At 39.9% G+C, this 22,350-nt stretch overlaps 1 protein-coding gene across 1 annotated transcript in view; it reads left to right on the top strand.

The window, feature by feature from the left end:
* The first annotated feature begins 3,643 nt into the window (after positions 1-3,643).
* LOC109908548 (neural cell adhesion molecule L1-like protein) overlaps positions 3,644-22,350 on the top strand; it is a 123,158-nt gene continuing 104,451 nt past the window's right edge. Inside the window, exon 1 of the mRNA XM_031794205.1 lies at positions 3,644-3,864. The gene's annotated coding sequence lies outside the window, so the exon portion shown is untranslated. The remainder of the gene's footprint in view (positions 3,865-22,350) is intronic.

Here is a 22,350-nt window from a genome sequence, read left to right as displayed (position 1 = left end):
AAAACACAATTTTGAGAATAATTAAAATAATTTTGAATTAAGTGTTTGGTTTTGCAAGAGATGTGTGACACTTTGCATGTTGTCTGTGTTTGGGTTTTTTGTGTGTAGACATAGAAAAGGAGCCAGAGTTTCAGAAATCATGTGTAAGCAATTGTCAAACTGTATGTCCTCTCCTTTGACACTGGTCTGAGGAATAGAACAGTGTCCTCTGGTGGATTGTAGTGAGTACTGTAGAAGACTTACGCTTCGATCACACCGACAGCGTTTGCATTTTGGTACACCAGAATTTAATACATTTCCAATGAAACGCTATGTTTGCCTTGCAGCATTGCGTTGCAGGGGCAGTTGCAGTGCGTTCTGTGTGGTGCATATGTTGGATTTATCAAACGTATGTGTAAAACTGTATGTGTAGGCGACTTGACAGAAATGGTAACAGAAGGTGAATGTTGAACTTTTGTTGCATACATATCCAGATGATGCTGCGTACTATTTTGTGCAAACGCGTTGGTGTGTTCGAACGTTAGGAGGACCGTAGTTCCTCCCATTCCCTGCCAGACCATTAGAATTGGTCCTTCGTGACTTAGTTGGGATAAGTGTAATGATAACAATAATGTTGTGGTTTCAATTACCACAAGGATCACTTTGGATAAAGGCAGCTAAGTTGCATTTCATTCCCTTGCGGCCAAACTGTCATTATAGTTTATATATAGCTCTGCCTACGACCATGTATTAGTTATTTTGGAAGGCACTATCCAAGCTACAGTTGAAGTCGGAAGTTTACGTACACTTATGTTGGAGTCATTAAATTGACTCTTTTGAGTCAATTGGAGGTGTACTTGTGGATGTATTTCAAAGCCTACCTTCAAACTCAGTGCCTCTTTGCTTGACATCATGGGAAAATCAAAAGAAATCAGCCAAGACCTCAGAAACAAAATGTAGACCTCCACAAGTCTGGTTCATCCTTGTGAGCAATTTCCAAACGCCTGAAGGTACCACGTTCATCTGTACAAACAATAGTACGCAAGTATAAATACTATGGGACCACGCAGACGTCGTACCGCTCAGGAAAGAGACACGTTCTGTCTCATAGAGATAAACATACTTTGGTGCGAAAAATACAATTCAATCCCAGAACAACAGCAAAGGACCTTGTGAAGATCCTGGAGGAAACAGGTAGAAAAGTATCTATATCCACAGTAAAGCATTTCAAATTGACTGAAAATGTCACTTCCGTCTTTTTAGCACCAACAAAATCAAGTACTTTACTGTAACCTCATGTCTAATCACTTTTGCTAATGTCTAATCACTTATGTCACATCACTTTTGCACACTGGGTCTACATGTTGTTACACTATATTTCTATAAAGGTAAGGATTTCAGAATGGTCTTTTTTTCAGTGGATCGAGCTCACCAAGAGCATTCCAGAGCCAGTGATTATGACCAAAGCCTTATATTTTTTCAATTAAATGCTCTGGACCCATGTCCTAGAGTAAGAGTGCTGATCTAGGATCAGGTTTGCCTTTTAGATTATCATAAATGGACCGGGGGACCAGCGCTCCTAATTTGAGACACTCGAAAACCATACCTGATGATGACAATGGGTTTTAGAGTTGAATGGTGTATAGCTGTCTATGGACAACTGATATCACTAGAGGGCAGAGTTGTACTACAGGAGAATCAGTTGTCTGGTTGGTATTCTCACACAGCCAGACACTCTATTTCCCCATTTGCTCTGCATCCTGGCAAGCAAGGCTATCAAGTTGGTCATAACCTTGCTTCATCACCATGACAACAAAACCTTCTATGCTATACGCACTTTTCATTTTGAACATGATTTGAGTTATTTGCTTTACCTCAAGGATGACAGGTCAGCTTTAATCCAGAAGAGCTGTACTTGTGACGGTACAACACCGTACGAATGTAAAATGGTTTTTCCTGCCATAACTTTTTTATCCCCGCGCTGCTGACGGCTATTTTGGTCTGCACATACACAAGTAATAAAGGCCCAGTGCACTACTTTTGTTTTGGTTTAAAATTCTGATTTATCAGGGGTTGCTGCAGCACCCTCAGCACTCCTACTTCATGTGGCTATGTGTAAACGCTCTCTTTTCAGAGGTTAAACATGCTGCAGTAGAACACCAGAGTATTTTCTAGTAGTAGCATCGTCCCCTACTCTCTGTATCCCCTTGTATCAGTCTCCCTCTATACAGTTCTTTCCAACTGTCACTGTCTGTAACATAGAGCACACTGAGGCAGGGATGCGGATAGAAGAACAAAGTGTATATCTGAGGACATGGGTCAAGTTCAAGTACAGATAATCTCCTGTAGTAATTAGTAATAGCTCCACCCTCAATCACTCCAGGTAAATACATGTATATGCATGACACTGTCCCTCAACAATACAAGTTTAAAATTAAAAATAAAAAAACACAAATGAGTAGTAGATTCCCATCCTTGCTAACAAAATTACTATTTAATATTGATAATGCACCAAATAATATTTTATGTTTTAAAGCCCTGTGTTCATGGTGGTCCATTTTGATGATTTCATGGGTTGATTTGAATTCTGTACTGAGTGGTAAAAACGGTTTAATTGAATGTGACTAACACTACATTAAGTTAGGTAGTAAGTCTCTCTCATCAGTCATATTATATATTTGACATAGGAGGGCTATAACGTCGCTATAACTTAGGTAAAGAGAGCTGTGACATCTGTGTAATATTTACAATATCTCTTCATCCTCTGTGCTCCGAGTGAGCTTAGTCCTGTGAATTAAACAAAGTTATCTGTCATTGACACAATTCATAAAATAAACTGTATTCTATGGAGTTTGAAAATGTGGGAGCCTATAAAACTAGTTTGCTGTCCATGGACTTATTCTCTGCGATTCAAAGTCAAATAATTTGTCATAGAACGTGTGCCACCTCAATCATCTGGTAAGAAGCGTGTCCTTTGTCAAATGCCATCCTCCAATTATTCTCTGTGAATTGAAGTTACTGCAGTATTTGTTGAGATTAGATGAAGAAAAGAAATGTCCAGCCAGTATGTGAAATGTCTTTAGATATGTGGAGAGGGCAATAGCATGCCTGACTGAACAATGATTGTCCTCTATAATCACCAATAACACATGTAATTGGAATTTATAATGAAGTTTAGATCTATTTTTATTGAATACGCAGTATGCCATGTGTGACCATCCAGGGTTTGAACCTGGTCTCCAGCACACCACAAGACTGTATTAGCATGCTGAGCTAAAGCCTGGGCACTAGCTTTGGAAGCAAGCAAAATGTTTTACATCTCAGGCAAGGACAAGGTTACTCATCACACTGAAGTGCTTTTTTTGATTGGTATGATAAAAATTGGGTTTTGGTTCATTTAACCTATTATATAAAATTTGGCAGAAATCAAGTAACGAATTTGACAGATCAATGTGATTTTAGGATTTGAATGAAAGCTTCTAAATTGCTTTCAACACCCCGTGCGCAGGCACATTGCACAGCGGTGGGGGAAATATATTGCCAGCTGCCTATACATTAAATATTCGTTTATATTTACCAGTATATTATTTAATCACGTGGGTACCAACGGTGGCCTCACCTGTGATGATTCTGTATATCGCTCTGTGTAACCAAAAGCTGAACGCAATTATCGCAGTTTTTCTCTACAGTTTGCATGACAAGGAGTTGTATTCATTGGTTTCCGATGTATAAATTATGCAAACGTTTGGGTCATTCTCTTGACAACCGGCAAAAGTGATTTATGGGGCTAAAGTATGGGGGAGCGCGAGCTCGCTATCATCCAAAGTTGATTGAAGAACCACATGCAAATCATAATTTACGTTGGATTTACTTTTTACTCCGAAGGTAAGTATTATTTAACATGCATGGTCTATATTGATCCTTTTAAAGTCTAGATAATACGTAAGGCGGTCGTCATACGGCATATGATTTTTCACACAGACTGAAAGTGTTGTATGCGAGTTTCACATTCACAGAACTGTTCGGATGATGTATTATTTTTGTTTTTATTTCTGAACATGGTGTAGCATGAATATGTTCGAACAACACCCATATTGCTGTTGATCGTGCATTATAACGATACGTGTAAATTTGTAATGGAAAATGAACAGTTCCTTTTGCCTATGCCTGTCCTCACGAGTGACTTTATTCAGAGTATGAAACCATCCTGATTTACAAGCTGTTGTCGGTTGACTTTTATGTTGTTGTTTTTTCTGGGCAGGTTTTTACATGTAATATGTCACATAAATCTGCGTTACCTTGGACTTTTCTTGCGCAAGTTCTCCCCTAAAGGCTTCTTCTACTTCTTCATAGGACTATGTGTTTAAATTACCAGTTTTGTTGGATGATATTCCATTCATCCAGCTCAATGTAACATCAATAGGTTTAGGCCACTACATGATACTCAAAATTAAATACCACCTTGCACACTCTTGCCTGCATCTAGCTGGTCTAGGGTGTAATCATTAATCCAAACAGTTGCAAACAAGAGTTTCTATTGGACAAATTCAGGTAGGTTTATCTCTGTTTCATTCTGTTTGCTTACACCCCTGTTTCATTCTGTTTGCTTACACCCCTGATCACCCACACACACACAGTTCACTTTCATAGTAGGCTGACACAAACAGCGTTATCACTTTGCTCATTGTATAATTCCTTCTCGCATCTATGCCCTCTCCTCCTCTCACCTGTTACCCTTCACTTGTGGACTTCAGTGCACAACACAGCAGCAGTCTGTGACAAGGCGAAAAAACCTTCATACCACATAACCACTAACCGCTACACACAGCCTATATAATTGTCAATGTCATCATATTAGCTAACGTCATAGTCAACATAGCTACTAGAACTAACGCGTTAGTAATCCCGCTACAATCGTGCAGTACAGTGTACAGCAAGCAGTTCAGCAGTTACACTGGCGGGCCCCGTTGGAAATAAATGTATAAAACCAAAAGCATACCTTGACTTGGAAGAGTTCCAGTGTTGGATAGCAATAGCAAGTTAGGTAAAAACTGTTCAACTATTGTCGTTCTCTCTCTTTGTCAACTACTCACCACATTTTATTTAGGTTGGAGGACATCCTCCGGAAGTTGTCATAATTACTGTGTAAGTCTATGGAAGGAGGTGAGAACCATGAGCCTCCTAGGTTTTTGTATTGAAGCCAATGTACCCAGAGGAGGACGGGAAAAAAGCTGTCCTCCGTCTACACAATGGTGCTACCCCAGAGAGTGCTGTTGAGGCTACTGTAGACCTTCATTGCAAAACAGTGTGTTTTAAATCAGTTATTTGATGATGTGAATATATTTAGTATAGTTTAATCTAAAAAGTATTTAAAAAATTTAATGTGTTACTATATTTTTATTTTCATGAAATTCACTGAGTAGGATGGTCCTCCTCTGAGGAACCCTCACTGGTCTGTGTTCAAGCTGTGTGTTCTCTCTATATCTCCTTCAACTGAAGGAGAATAAGAGGAGGTTTCCCAGGGCATTGGCAATGGTCGGTCCTCTGAAGCTTGGCTATTCAGTCCACTGCAGCTTTATACAGGGAAATGGTTTGAGCCTCTTTCATTGTGACCCAACTTGACTGCTATGGGGTAATTGGGGAATCCAGGGATACTCAAACTCCCCGCTGTGCTGTGATGTTGGAGCCAGCGTTCAATGAATACATTTACAGCACAGCACACCAAACTGCTACATAGGAATTCATTTTCATCCAGTCCTGTCCTGCAAACTTCTATCATAGTTCACACGTTGGTATGCTCTCGCAGTTCCTTTCCTTGTCATTCATTCACAGCAAACACAGAAATCTGCACACAAACACTGTTACAGACTTTGTTTTTTCTCTTGAATGCATTTTTTGCAGTTGTTTCTCTTTGGGTGTGGCATACTGATTGGAATCATCCTTGTTGGTCAGGATGTGTTGCACCTGTGCTAGCACAGCTGATATGTAGGGGCTACTGGCCCATTGCTTCAGTTGGAAAAAGAGATGTTGGAAGAGCGACACCTCTGTTTAAGGTTGTTTAACAGAGCCTTTACCTGATTTGTTTTCCCCAATTTTGGTTTCACTAGCTAAGTTGGTGTGTTTTTTCTTCTTCTTCTTTTAGTTGGTCTGATATCAGAGAAATCCAGTTAGTATCCATGATGGGCATTTTTTTAAGACCCAACTGGAGTTTCTTGGTGAGCACTCAGTAGGCCCTCCATGGATGCCTTTCAGAACCCATTTTAAAACCCCACCTGTTTCATTTCGGTTGTCAGTGGCTCATTTGTTAGTTAAAACCTGTTAAGGCTATGGCAGAATACTGCCCCCGTTGGAGAAATGCGTGCCCATAGTAAACTGACAAAAAATCTGTAAAAAATTGCTAATATATGCATATAATAAATATTATTGAATAGAAAACACTCTAAAGCTTCTAAAACCGTTCAAATTATGTCTCTATGTAAAGCAGAACTAACAGGGCATCCATTCTTCCAAACTCTTTCTGTCATCAGAAAAGTTGGCCCAACTTTGACGTCATCGCCCCCACCCTTCCCAACCAGCTACAGATCTGGAAACAGTTTCTATCTCTTCAGCGCGATGTCCTCTTTCAATGGGGCGCGTCATTGTGAAGATTGCGCGCTCCCTCACCCTTTGGCGGGGCGAAACCCTGCGGTCACGCAATAATACGTGCGCGTCTGCAAATTCTCTCTTTTGTTCCAAGATCCACCAAACGACGTAGGCTTCTCCTTTCGAGCTTATATCTTTTATATATGATTAAAACATGTTTTAGCTCGAATCTGAACTTAGTTTGACCAGTTTAGTCGACATATAATATGTAATTTTGAAGTTTCGATGCGCAACCCATAGATTTTTGAGTGCTTTTCAGCCGAAATTAGTCTCGTTTGATAACCCAAAGACACACATTTGAAAGGCAAACGCTGGTTTTGGTAAGTATGACTTCTTCCACGACTTCTGATCGAACAACGGCTAAGGTAAGGGAATATTTATGTGGTTATTATGTGTTTCTGTGGACTCCGAAATAGCGAAGCCATATTGCTAATCTATGAGCGCCGTCTCATATTATTGACAAGTGAACGAATTCTGTAACGTTAAAAATAAATGTAACACAGCTGTTTTATTAAGAAGAAGTGTATCTTTCTAACTATATGTAGAACATGTATATTTAGTCAACGTTTATGATGTGTATTTCTGTTATCTGGCAGAGTTATCATAATTTCTCCGGGCATTGTTGTAGCATTTTTTGGCCATGACCTTCTATGTAAACCGTGATTTATGGATATAATTAGCATATTATTGAAAAAAACATAAATGTTCTGTATAACATGTCCTATTCCTGTCATCTGATGAAGATTTTCAAAAGGTTAGTGAATAATTTTTCTTTTAATCCTGCTTTTGTGATTGCATCTATTGTTCTACAAAATGGCTATGTAAATTAGCCTATCTTTGGTGGTGGTTTGACATAAATATGTGCTATGTTACCGCCGTAAAACATTTTAGAAATCTGACTTGGTGGCTAGATGAACAAGGTGTTTATCTTTCATTTGAGCTATTGGACTTGTTAATGTGTGGAGGTTAAATATTTCTAAGAATATTTTTGCGTTCTGTGCGCCACTGTGTCAGTTGAGCAGTGGGGGAGGGTACCCCTAGAGGGACGTGTGGGGCCATGTATTAACTTTTTCTTTGGAGCAAAGTTTTTTGGGTTTCTTATTGGGGAATGTAACAAAATGGGGGCTTGTGTCCCATGTTTGTTGTTGTCACTCAAATCACTCTGAAACAAGGGAAGGTTGCATAAACACTTAACAAAAAAAATCATGTGGTGGTTCTCAATATGCCTACTACCATGCTCCACTCATGCTCCAAGTGCATTCTCCGAGGACGTTTTCTTGAGTACATTCTTGTGAGAACGAGAGTGTGGAGAACACATAAAACATTACATTTGAGAAGCACTCACGCTCCCCCTACTGTATTATGTCACGCTGCACCTCCCCAATCACTGAACCGAAACAAGATATACACAAAGCAAACATTTTACTTCATAATTATCAGCTAGCTACATTGCGTTGCAAAACTATTCATCCCCCTTGGCGTTTTTCCTATTTTGTTGCATTACAACCTGTAATTTAAATGGATTTTTATCTGCATTTCATGTAATGGACAAAATAGTCCAAATTGGTGAAGTGAAATGAAAAAAATTACTTGTTTCAAAAAAATAAAAAAAGGAAAAGTGGTGACTGAATATCTATTCACCCCTTTGCTACGAAGCCCCTAAATTAGATCTGGTGCAACCAATTACCTTCAGAAGTCACATAATTAGTTAGATTGCACACAGGTGGACTTTATTTAAGTATCACATGCTCTGTCACATGATCTCAGTGTATATACACACCTGTTCTGAAAGGCCCCAGAGTCTGCAACACCACTAAGCAAGGGGCACCACCAAGCAAGCGGCACCATGAAGACCAAGGAGCTCTCCAAACAGGTCAGGGACAAAGTTGCGAAGTTCAGATCAGGGTTGGGTTCTAAAAACATATCAGAAACTTTGAACATCCTACGGAGCAGCAATAAATCCATTATTTAAAAAATGGAAAGAATAGAAAACACTATGTCTGGAGCAAACCCAACACCTCTCATCACCCAGTGAACACCATCCCCACAGTGAAGCATGGTGGTGGCAGCATCATGCTGTGGGGATGTTTTTCATCGGCAGGGACTGGGAAACTGGTCAGAATTGAAGGAATGATGGATGGTGCTAAATACAGGGACATTCTTGAGGGAAAACTGTTTCAGTCTTCCAGAGATTTGAGACTGGGATGGAGGTTCACCTTCCAGCAGGACAATGACCCAAAGCATACTGCTAAAGCAAAACTCGAGTGGTTTAAGTAAAAACATTTAAATGTCTTGAAATGGCCTAGTCAAAGCCCAGACCTCAATCCAATTGAGAATATGTGGTATGATTTAACCCTTTCATGCGTGAGTTCCAACTATCTCTAATGGTCACCCCAGCGTGAGTTTTTTTTTTAATGCACGTGATGTTAGAATGTTCTCTCCATTCCAGAATGTGATTGATACGTAAACAGTACATTTTATCCACGCTGCCCTCAAACTAAAGCACGCAGCCTGTTTATATTTATAGGCTGTTTCAACTTCAATTTCAAATGATTTTCTAACAAGTTTTTATTCTAAAAACAGTTTGAATTTTGGTGTGTTCTGCCTCCTCATTCATTCACATAAAAATAGTCATTTTTACTTTTGCGGACAATTACATTTTTGAGACATTTCTGACACGGACAAAATTCCCAAGCACTTCCCAATTGTTTGTGCAGTTTACATCTGCAGACATTTGCTCATCTCCCATCAGAACAGGATCTGCAAACGTGTTCACATTTTCCATTTTCCATTCCACATTTCTATTGTAGCGTACTGTATGTATGGAGCATAATATATTTGTGTATATTCTTTATAACCGCGGACACGTGAGGTAACGTTACTCATTTTATAACCTTAATGGTGTTATAGTCAATCGTGCTTATGTAGCTACATTCTTCTATTAGCTCTGTAAAACAATGCTAATTGCATCAGAAGTATTATCTTGTGTTGTATTTTAAAGCTACATGGCCTTATGACTCCCAAGTGGTGCAGCGGTCAAAGGCACAGCACATCAGTGTTAGAGGCGTCACTACAGACTCCCTGGTTCAAATCCAGGCTGCGTTTCTATCAAAGTAACTGCCTTATTACTTTATAATAGTTTCCATATGCTGTAGCTCACTGTATGTATGGATCATAATATATTCCTTATAACCGCGGACACGTGAGGTAACGTTACACATTTTATAACCTTTATGGTGTTATAGTCAATCGTGCTTACGTAGGTACATTCTATTAGCTCTGTAAAACAATGCTAGTTGCGTCAGAGAACTATTAGCTTGTGTTGTATTTTGAAGCTACCCTGGCCTTATGACTCCCAAGTGGCGCAGCGTTCTATGGCACTGCATCTCAGTGCTAGGCGTCACTACAGACACTCTGGTTCAAATCCAGGCTGTATCACAACTGGCTGTGATTGGGAGTCCCATAGTGCAGCGCACAATTCTCCCAGCGTTGTCCGAGTTTGGCCGGTGTACGCCATCATTGTAAATAATAATTTGTTCTTAAATGAATTGCCTAGTTAAATAAATAAAAAATATGGCAATGGTTTGTTTATTTGATCTATTCAGCATAGCTCTGTTCTGCCCTGCTTTGCCCCCTTGTGGAGCTCAAAAGTTAGTTTCTTACTGTTATAACTCAAATCTGTGATTTTGTCAATGCAATAAACTATTTTTTTTATAGCAGTGTTTATTATGTTACTTCTTTGTAGTATTGTTTTTTTTGCTATATCCTTATATTGTATTCTAATGAATAATTCCTCTTTATTCTGTACTTTCAGAAACCACAAACATTATTTGCCAATATCATAACTGGAGCTGGACATCTTTGGAGCTGACTGACTGATCACCACCAGCATCTTCAAAGGGACCTGGTACTTTGTCAGTGGACAAGGGAAATTCATATTCAGGGTTCTCAATGGCTATAAGGTTGGGGGGCAGCTCCTCACTGTCAGAATCTGATTCTTGACTTTCATACTCAGACTCATTGTCAGAATTTAAAAAAAATCTCCAGAATTTCCACATTTGAGTTGTCTCCTTTTGAAAGACATTGCTAATGCTACAGCTTAACTAACTAGCTACATACATAAACAACAACACTTAATGATGCAGAGTGGGTGTCACGTGGTTGACTGCTGGCACGGCCACTTGTATCAATAAATCAGAAAATGTTTTGTGCGGCAATTATTTGTGTATTTACTGTTTTATTCACGTTTTCAATTCTAGGTGACAAATCATGCATTCTGATTCTTGCACAGATTGTAATGGGCACATATTATGTCTGTAAAATACTTTTTTGAAGGTTGTACTGATTATGATGAGCTAAGCTAATTCCAGCTGTTTGTTGACATAAAATGCATTCTGGGTTTCGCGTCTGTTTGACCGAAGATGTTATAACAATGAGGTGAGTAAGAGTTCACTAATTATTTTGAGGACTTCTGGAAATTAATGGTGGGATGTGAACGATGGTAGATGACACACCCCTTCAACATGCATACTATAAACAGACCAAACTCATCTCCTCTTCTCTTATCTTCGGTTTCTGTGAGGAAAAAATGCATGGCGGCGCGCTGAAACTAATCGTCGGTTTACTTTAAATTTCTATAAAATGTTTTACCTAGTTATTTCCATCAATGGTGAGCTCACCCGTGATGTGATTAATTATACATAGTAATTGCTATTAGCTAATTCATATTGTAGTTTGTCAGCCGAGAGTTAGAAAATATGACTGCTTGTGTTGGGTCAATCTTTCCTCAGTTAGCGCTAGGACAAATGTAGCCTACATTTTTCTGGTTATGATGATTGTGTTATGCTATATATACTTCTGTGAATATCTGAACATTGCATCCAAAAATAAACTGCTCACATTCTGGACATAACTTTGTAAGGACTGTGTTTGTGTAAATAGTTTCTGAAAAAAGTGTGGCCAGCTCAAATGCTGATTGTTGCGTCATTTGAAACTGGCTGTTCTAAATGAGCATTCTAAAGGAGTGTTCTAAACACACGGGGTGTGATCGTACACTTCAGGGGCCACTGTAGAACGATCACACCCGTGTGATGGTACGTGTGAAAGGGTTAAAGATTGCTGTACACCAGTGGAACCCATCCAACTTGATGGAGCTGGAGCAGTTTTGCCTTGAAGAATGGGCAAAAATCCCAGTGGCTAGATGTGCCAAGCTTAAAGAGACATACCCCAAGAGAGTTGCAGCTGTAATTGCTGCAAAGTATTGACTTGGTGGTGGTGGTGAATAGTTATGCATTAACTCATCGTTGCATACTATTTAGCATGTACTGTTTAGTATGCAGCATGAAATGGCCAACACACTAGCGGCTCCTGATTGGCTGAGTAGGTGAGGCAGGGCTGAGTGCGGGTGGATTTTTCCATATTCAACAGAAATGCATTGCATTAACCATTTCCAATTTGGAGTTATAGGCCTACTCAGGCTCGTTATAGGCAGACTATCACATTCAACCTATACCGTAGTAGACCATATAACCTATTTAAAAAAGTACTGAGACAGGAACCGATAATTTGGTTCCATTTCAACATATTTATTAGTCAAAAGGCACTCGCACAGCTGAGATATCTTTGTTGCAGGTGCATGGTGACAGTTGAATAAGATGAGAAAAGAGAAGAAACCCACACACTGCTCTTGATAGTATCACAGCTCTTTAATAAGCATTAAGTATCGGCCTCAAGGCCTTCGTCAGAGCTTTTGTGAGTAAAAGAAAAAAAGTTGCAGACAGCTCCACCCACATCCGTTCCATGCATCGAATGAGGTTGGAGTCGAGGGAAATAAATGTTACCAAATATAACAATGCATTTCATAAATTTTGTAATAAAGTGTGTACAGAAAACATATTAAACACATCGACCGACCAAGCAAGTTTTCATAAATCATTGGGTACAGTGCAAGAAAAACGAATAATCTGAAATGGTGGCATTAATTCATTTTCACATTTACAACAAAACATACATAGACATTTCATTATTAAGACCTTTAGGAAATAATGTCTGGAGGGTGAAAATCCCAAAACATTCTCTTTTGCTCAGAGTATTATTTCAATCACCTCCCCTGTCTGATATCTTAAATTTCTCTGTGCCACAAAATCTAAAGGTAAAAATGGTCATTAAAATGTTTTGCGACTGGATAATCCCTGTCATTTCTCCTGATTGAACATTTATGTTAATTCATTCTCTGTTTGCGAGAACGAGAGGTTTTACCTACATAACACAGCCCACATGGACATTTTAATAATTTAGATAACATGGGTGGTGGAGCACGTAATAATGTCATTTATTTGGAACCGTTTTCCTGTATGTGGGTTGCCGAAATATTCACACTTCATCATATTGTTGCACTGTGTGCAACCTCTGCATCCATAGCTACCATTTGGGAGAGGGTGTAAAAGAGCCTGGCTGATTTTCTTTTGTAGCTGGCAGTTGGCGTGGACCAATTTATTGCATAAATTGCGACCTCTCCTATATACAATAAGTGGTGGATTCTTAAATTCAGCTGGCAAAGCTGGGTCCGATGATTAAACATGGCAGTGTTTCTTGACAGCATCTCCCACTTTGCGCGAGTTGAAAGTATACAGTACCAGTCAAAAATTTGGACACCTACTTATTCTAGGGTTTTTCTTTATTTTTGACTATTTTCCACATTGTTGAATAATAGTGAAGACCTCAAACTATGAAATAACACATATGGAATCATGTAGTAACCAAAATAGTGTTAAACTAACCAAATATATTTTATATTTTAGATTCTTCAAAGTGGCCACCTTTGTCTTGATGACAGCTCTGCACACTCTTGGCATTCTCTCAACCGGCTTCATGAGGTACAGTGGTTCCTCCTTTAAAAATTGTGAGCTTATGCCACGGGATTTAGAGGTCATTTGTGGTTTAGTACGGTACCCTGCGTCACCACTTCATTGCTCCAGACCAGCGGAAGGGGGAGTTAGATCACTGATTTTGCTTTTGTGTCCTACTGGGTCTCTAACAATGAATGGGCGACATAAACCTAAATAGAAACTGATAATTGTGCAGGACTTCAGTATTACTTATGTCGTGTCTTTACTATCATTAACTGAAGATAGTTTTTATCAAAGATTCTCTGTAATTAGTTACTGTGCAATCAACTGATCATGTAACTAATTAACTAAGAAGTCGGGGCACCAAGGACAAATATTCAGATTACACAGTTATCATTTCCTAAAATAACTTTTCAGATATTTTATCTGATCAATTAGTCATCGAATTAATGAATTATTTACTGTACCTCACGTTAGTCTCATTCCAAACGTCATAAATTGTTAGTTATCTGCACGAACCCAGTCTTCACTATGAGTCATCCATACATCAATTGTCTTAAATCATTTATTTATTACTAATTCACAGAAATGCATAAACAAACAAACAAACAAGGTAAATGTAATGATAGGAAAATGCGCCCTAGTGGGCTAAACCGGCATGGTGGCTTGTTAAACAAAAAGGGGAAGTGGGGGTCGACTAAGAAGTCACTACAGAGTGATAATTATAACAATTAAAATGTGAATCCTTTACACATGAACGCTCACTCATTCGGGAACAATTGCAATCAATATATATATATTTACGCTCAGTGTGTCGTCTTGATCGCTGATGAAAAGTTTGTGTCTTTCGTAGAATTGTCCGTCTCTCTCCCTCTCTCTCTCTGTATCAAAGACTTCTTATTCGGTCGGTATCGATAGTCTAACCGTTTAACTATGTGGTATGGTTAAAAGATTCTGCAACCTTTAGCCATCTCGTAATTGAGGTAAGCTCGGTCTGGTGATAATTTCTCAAAGTTGGGTTTTATTCGGAATGGCAGAAAAGTGCTGTCCCAGGACCCTAACTGGGCTCAGGGGCAGTCCTCTGATTTAGTTCAAATCCAACTCCCTTTTTGAGTTTTCCTTCATTAAACAGTCCAAAATCATATTGTGTAAACAGTATCATAATCACTCATTCATCATATACAACAATTAGATGTAAACCTTATATATGGGCTATTATATAAACAGCGTTATGGTAATGTGGCCACACCGTCTCCCATGAGCTTCCCAAGTTGTGACAAACGGACCAGTTCGTAGCTGGATTCTTCACCGATCTTTTACACTTTCTTCGGAACATGAAATTTGTTCGTACCTCAAGTTCTGTGAGGTGGAAGGATTTCCTTTGTCCTCTGTGAAAGTTTACCCTCTCTCTACTATGTGGCCATGTGGCAGGGTCTTCTCAGGAATTTATGACCTCTGACCACGGATCCATAATAAATTATTATGGGAATAAATATCACTGAATTACAGAAATATCCTCCAATCCTCTATATGTAATTGTCACTTCATATTTTTCGATATACTGTAGGCCTACCGTAGGTGACATGAGTCTCACTAGTGTTGAGTAATGTGCTGTTAAAAGTGGTGTAGGTCTTATTTATTTTTAAATATTTTGAAGTTAGAAGCAATAGGATTTGAAGCAATAGCCTACAACTACTTTAGCACCGTTTCGCGCTGCCCTGAGACAACCATGGGGACTGGTCTTGATAAATCAATGAGATTTTTATGTTCACTGATTCTCCATTTGGGTATTGGTTAGACTAGAATTAGAAAATTAGGGTGTAGAAATGTTATGCTCTTAGTGTAACCATTATTTAGTTAGGCAAGTCAGTTAAGAACAAATTCTTATTTACAAGGACCGCCTACTCCTTCCTCCCCGTCGGGGAATTGAACCCCGGTCTCCCACGTGCCCTGCCCTCGCGACATGGGGATTCTTTAGCTAAATAGCACAGTACTGTACTCCCGACCGTCACATTGTACAGCTCCATATTTTCCATTCTATCCTAATGGAAACCCAGAGTTTTTTTTTGTTTTTCTTGGAATAGAAACACCATAATATTAATTAAGAAAATACCATTCAAAGTTTGGACTAACCTACTAATTTCAGTGTTTTTATTTATTTAATATATTTTCTACATTGTAGAATAATATTTAAGACATCACAACTATGAAATAACACATATGGAATCAGTTAAGAACAAATTCTTATTTACAATGACAGACTACTCCTTCCTCCTCGTCAATGATTGACCCCGGTCTCCCGCGTGCTCTCATTCTCTAGTACAGCCATTATTGAAGGTTATCAAATGCTTCTCGATGTCCTCTGGTGGTCAAACTAGCACTAACTAACATTATTGGTAGCAGTGGTTCACACAAATAACGTGTATAGAATTCTGCAGCACCATGCAAGCTGCGCCGCAGTTGGCTGCAACTTTTAAAGGACGAACCACTGTAGTCACCTGGAATGCATTTCAATTAACAGGTGTGCCTTGTTAAAAGTTCATTTGTGGAATTTCTTTCCTTCTTAAAGCTCTGAAAAGGCCTTGAGGCCGATACGTAAAGCTTTTTAAATAGTGATACCATCAAGCAGTGTGTGGGTTTCTTCTTTATATTAAAGATCCCAGAAATGTTCCATACGCACAAAAAGCTTACAGTATTTATTTCATATTATGTGCAAACAATTGTTTTACCTCCCTGTTAGTGAGCATTTTTTATATGCCAAGATAATCCATCCACCTGACAGGTGTGACATATCAAGAAGCTGATTTAACAGCAGATCATTACACAGGTGCACCTTGTGCTGGGGACAATAAAACTACTCTAAAATGTGCAGTTTTGAAACTCGACACAATGCCACACGTCTCAAGTTTTGAGGGCGCATTCAATTGGCATACTGACTTCATACTGACTTGCATTTATATTTTTGTTCAGTATCTTTTTGTTCAGTGTATATAATTTGACCATGAATTAATTTGATTATTCCTGATTATTTGAAATGCAGCGTATTGACTGTTAATTGCTCAACATAGCTTATTTAGAGAAAACGTTAAAATTGAGATACTGTATATCATGAATCGCCCATAAGTTTTAAAAAATGTAGATAGGATTTTTAGGCCATATCGCCCAGCCCTACTCTGTAGCCACATGCCATGCAATCTTTGTCCCCACCCTTCCACTCAGCCTGCTAGATAACTAGAACAGCTAATTACCCCTTAGCTACCCCACATGCTGTAATTGTCTAATTGAACCCTGCTGGGAAGGGTTTAGAACCTAGCCAATACCTGACTTTGTAGATGTGGCAGAGGTATTCCATAATGTGCCATTCCAATACCCCAATCATTATACTAGGACTGCATGAGTCAAATGCATTTCAGGAGAAATGCTTGAAAGAATGCTTACATGTGGTGTGATGGTGACACAAAGCCGCAAACGGTGATATGCTGTCAATGTCACAGCCTGTATTAACATCCTTTTTTGTTAGCCATTAGGAACAGCACAGTGCTCTCTCTATAAGAGCTTTATCAGGCAGAGAGGTATTCCTGAACCACTTATCAATGTAGCACAGGGAGGGGGGTAAAGCCTCGTGCCAGTCCAAGATAATCAACACTACAGTGGAAACGATCTGCAGGGCAGGCTGTGTCAAGCCTTAAGATGTTTTCTGCTGAAAGGATAGCGTCTAAATACCAAAAAGCAAGAATAATCCAATTTACTCGTAAAATGGAACTATCTAAATTGCAAATAACCTTGCTTCACCCCTACTATTTCAGGGGGGGATTTCCCAGAGCCTAATGTCTGGGTTTAAATTATGCCAACCGTTTCAGTCTCCCAGTCCCTGCCGCTGAAAAACATCCCGAATAAACTGATATACTTGCTGGACTAGTTTGCCGACATGTATTTATTCCTGTTGAAATTTTATTCCAAATAAATGTGAACGTGCAATGAAGATGGCAGAATTCAGATATGACATTGTTTTAGCACCACTAAGTTTTTAAACTACGGCAAGCGTTACGGTTCCATGTGCCAATAAATAAGCACAATCTACTTTTTCAGTTTTTCAAATTGCCGCTGTCTTGAAGCTAAAATGTGTATATTGTATACTCTGCTAATGACCATACAGCTAATGACCATACAAAAAAAAGAGTAACAGAGAGCAATGTACACTGAACAAAAATATAAACAGAACATGTAAAGCGTTGTTTTATCAGCTGAAATAAAAGATCACAGAATCTTTCCATATGCACAAAAAGGTTATTTCTCTCAAATTGTGCACATTTGTTTACTTATCTGTTTGCATTTCTCCTTTGCCAAGATAATCCATTCACCTGACAGGTGTGGCATATCAAGAAGATGATTAAACAGTATCATTACACAGGTGCACCTTGTGCTGGGGACAATAAAAAGCCACTCTAAAATGTGCAGTTGTCACACAACACAATGCCACACGTCTCAAGTTGAGGGAGCGTATAATTGGCATGCTGACTGCAGGAATGTCCACCAGAGCTGTTTCCAGAGAATTGAATGTTAATTTCTCTACCATAAGCCACCTCCAACGTAGTTTTAGAGAATTTTGCAGTACGTCAACCCGCCCTCAAAACAGCAGACCACGTGTAACCACACCAGCCTAGGACATGCTCATCCGGCTTCTTCACCTTCGAGATCGTCTGAAAACAGCCACCCGGACAGCTGATGAAACTGAGAAGTATTTCTGTCTGTAATTAAGCCCCTTTGTGAGGAAATTCTCATTCTGATTGGCTGTTTCTGGCTCCCCAGTGGGTGGGCCAGGCTTCCAAGTGGGTCAGCCTCTGCCCTCCCAGGCCCACCCATGGCTACACCCTGCCCAGTCATGTGAAATCCATCATATTTATTTTATTTCAATTGACTGATTTCATTATATGAACTGTAACTCAGTAAATTCATTATGTTTTAGCTTGTTGCGTTTAGATTCTTGTATAATACAAGGAATTTGTGTTGAGTGCATGGGGGCCAAAATCTTTATGCACCTCTGCTATTGTGTTTGACATTATCCTGCTTGTAGAATTAGGTGCAGAAAATTGAGATTATGCACTGGCCTAGGTCACAATAAATCTCTCACTTTTGGTGTGAGCAGGCATCACAAAAGGACTTAATGTTTGAGAAAAACAAGAAAAAGATAAAGAATCCTTTTTCCATTGATCATCTTTGAGATGTTTCTAGAACTTGATTGGATTCCACCTGTGGTAAATCCAATTGATTGGACATGATTTGGAAAGGCACACAACTGTCTATGTAAGGTCCCACAGTTGACAGTGCATGTCAGAGCAAAAGCCAAGCCATGAGGTTGAAGGAATTGTCCGTAAAGCTCCGAGACTGGATTGTGTCGTGGCACAGATCTGGGGAAGGGTACCAAAAAATGTCTGCAGCATTGAAGGTCCCCAAGAACACCGTGGCCTCCATCATTCTTAAATGGAAGACGTTTGGTACCACCAAGGCTCTTCCTAGAGCTGGCCGCCCTCAACTGAGCAATCGGGGGAGAACGGCAGCACTCCACCAAACAGGCCTTTATTTTATTAATATTTGATATCATTCCTCATTTAACTAGGCCTAAACTGGATGGAATCCCCGAGCTGACGAGGTAAAAATCTGTCGTTCTGCCACTGAGCAAGGCAGTTAAACCACTGTTCCACGGGCGCTGAAGACGTGGATGTCAATCTAAGGCAGCCCCCCAGCACCTCTCTGATTCAGAAGGGTTGCGTTAATTGCAGAAGACACATTTCAGTTGAAGACATTCAGTTGTACAACTGACTAGGTATCCCCCCTTTCCCATTATAAGTAAATGAAGCAGACATAATGGAAATCATGGTCTATGCAAATAAACTTCCCTTCCCTCCTCCTTCTTCTCCTCCCTTCCCTCCTCGCTCTCTGTGGATGACTTTGTCAACCACACCGGGTCATTACAGTTATTGTTATTTGTGGCCTTAAACATTATTTTGAGTTAATTCTATGAGGGGGAGGGTGTGCAAGGGTAAGGTCATGTGAAAATATTTTTATGTTGGGGAGGTGAGTGTATTTTATTTGACAGCCTGATTCTCAGCAATCAAGTTTTCAAGAAGCAAAGTGTAGGATGCCACGTCATGAAGCCTTTTGCATCATATGATGCACCTGTATCTTGAATATTACTGCTGACATGCATAAATTTTGGGACTGTATCAATACTGGACTTGGAATTCAGTGACACTCTCTCTAAATTTGAATGTCCCAGCCAACCTCTCTGGCCAGTGGCCTGGACCGCTGTATTCCTGTCACTATGGTTTCTGGACTCCTGCCTGGCAGGCCTGTCACCTCCTAGAGAGCCAGGTCAAAGGTCTTAACCGCTCCAACCATCCACTGATTAGTAGTGTAATAAGCACCTTATGCAGGCACCACAAATAACTCTGAACCCAGTTGAATAGAGATAGAGACAACCATAGTCTGGACCAAGACCACCTGGGGAGGGAGAGGAACTGGAGGTTCCGGGTTCGAGGACACCCACGCCTCTACTGTCCAAACCACCTACTCTTCCCCTCTGAATGACCATTGTTGCTTTTCAAGGGGCGCGGGCACCCGCTCAATAGACAATGGCCTGAATTCCTCCTCGCTAGTGAGTAACATGGTTTGCTTGCACTTGAAATGCACTTAAATTAATTCAGCTGAGCTCTTGCTTTTAAACAGTGCATTCACTGTTAGGTCCCCCTTTTTATAGACATCCATCCCTCGTCTCCTCGTTCCATGGTAGAATTGTACTCCCTGTTGACAGTGTGTCTCAACAGTCATGGAGTAAACAAAATCTCCACTTGTGTCCCCTCCCCCCTGCCCGATTTTCTCTTGTTGTAACTGGAGTTCGTTGAGGAAAAGCCAGATAGTCTTGTTCCCCAAAAATATACTAACAGACCGTTTATATCGCACACACGTAGAAAAACACGATAAGTGCAGAATGAAGAAAGAGGGGGATGACACATTGATGCCATGTCCGTACATGTTTCCAGGCTGCTAGGTTGGCTGCTGTGGATGAGCAGAAGCAGGTCCATGCCTTGCACTCAACCCTAATTTGCTTGAACAGAAAGTAGATTTATATTTTGTTCAAATTGGCTTATATAGTACATTATATAGAGAGATGGGACTAAGTTATGGACGTTAATCTTTAGTTGTGTGAACGCCAAAACCCCAGTGCACATACAGTATGCCACAAATTGCCTGAATCATAGCTTTTATTGAATTTCACCAGAGATGCACTATAAATGCCTTTAATCTTGTATTTTTTAAATTTCTTTATTTAACCTATATTTAACTAGGCAAGTCAGTTAAGAACAAATTCTTATTTACAATGATGACCTACCAGAAGGCAACAGGCCTTCTGTGGGGATGGGGGCCTAGGAAATAAATACAATGTAAATATAGGACAAAACACACACCACAACAAGAGAGACAGCACTGCATAAAGAGAGACCTAAGACAAAAACATAGCAAGGCAGCAACACATGACAACATAACAATGATATCGTAGCAACACAACATGGTAGCAGCACAAAACCGTACAAACATTATTGGGCACAGACAACAGCACACTACACTACACCACACAAAGCAGCCACAACTGTCAGTAAGAGTGTCCATGATTGAGTCTTTGAATGAAGAGATTGAGATAAAACTGTCCCGTTTGAGTGTTTGTTGCTGCTAGTTCCTGTCGCTAGCTGGAGCGAACCGAAAAGAGGAGAGACCCAGGGATGTGTGTGCTTTGTGGACCTTTTAACAGAATGTGACTGGCAGAACAGGTGTTGTATGTGGAGGATGAGGGCTGCAGTAGGTATCTCAGATAGGGGGGGGTAAGGCCTAAGAGTGTTTTATAAATAAGCATCAACCAGTGGGTCTTGCGATGGGTATACATAGATGACCAGTCTACAGAGTATAGAGTGCAGTGATGTGTCCTATAAGGTGCACTGGTGGCAAATCTGATGGCCGAATGGTAAAGAACATCTAGCTGCTCGAGACCACCCTTACATCACGATCTATAAATGATGTCTCCGTAATCTAGCATGGGTAGGATGGTCATCTGAATCAGAGTTAGTTTAGCAGCTGGGGTGAAAGAGGAGCGATTACGATAGAGGAAACCAAGTCTCGATTTAATTGTAGCCTGCAGCTTTGATAAATGCTGAGAGAAGGACAGTGAACTGCCATAATCCTAAGTACTTGTATGAGGTGACTATCTCAAGCTCTAAACCTTATGTGGGAAGAGGGGAATTCTTCTTACCAAACCACATGACCTTTGTTTTGGAGGTGTTCAGAACAAGGTTAATGGTAGAGAAAGCTTGTTGAACACTAAGAAAGCTTTGTTGTAGAGCATTTTTCACAAAATCCGGGGAGGGGCCATCTGAGTATAAGACTATCATCTGCATATAATTGGATGAGAGAGCTTCCTACTGCCTAAGCTATGTTGTTGGTGTAAATTGAGAAGAGCGTGGGGCATAGGATTGAGCCTTGGGGTACTCCCTTGGTGACTGCACTCTTTGAGAGAGCTAGTTAGCAAACAAGGCCAAAGATCCTCCTTGACACCAATACTCCTTAGCCGGCCCACAAGAATGGAATGGTCTACCTTATCAAAAGCTTTGGCCAAGTCAATAAAAATAGTTGCGCAATATTGTTTAGAATCAAGGGCAATGGTGACATCATTGAGGACATTTAAGGTTGCAGTGACACATCCATAACCTGAGCGGTAACCAGATTGCATACCCAAGAGAATACTATAGACATCAAAAAAGCCAGTCAGTTGATTATTGACAAGTTTTTACAACACTTTTGATAAACTGGGCAAATAGAAATAGGCATATAA

The sequence above is a fragment of the Oncorhynchus kisutch genome, linkage group LG17, assembly GCF_002021735.2.
Source record: "Oncorhynchus kisutch isolate 150728-3 linkage group LG17, Okis_V2, whole genome shotgun sequence".
In the NCBI taxonomy this organism is placed as follows: Eukaryota; Metazoa; Chordata; class Actinopteri; order Salmoniformes; family Salmonidae; genus Oncorhynchus; species Oncorhynchus kisutch.
This window is presented reverse-complemented; position numbering and strand designations above follow the sequence as displayed.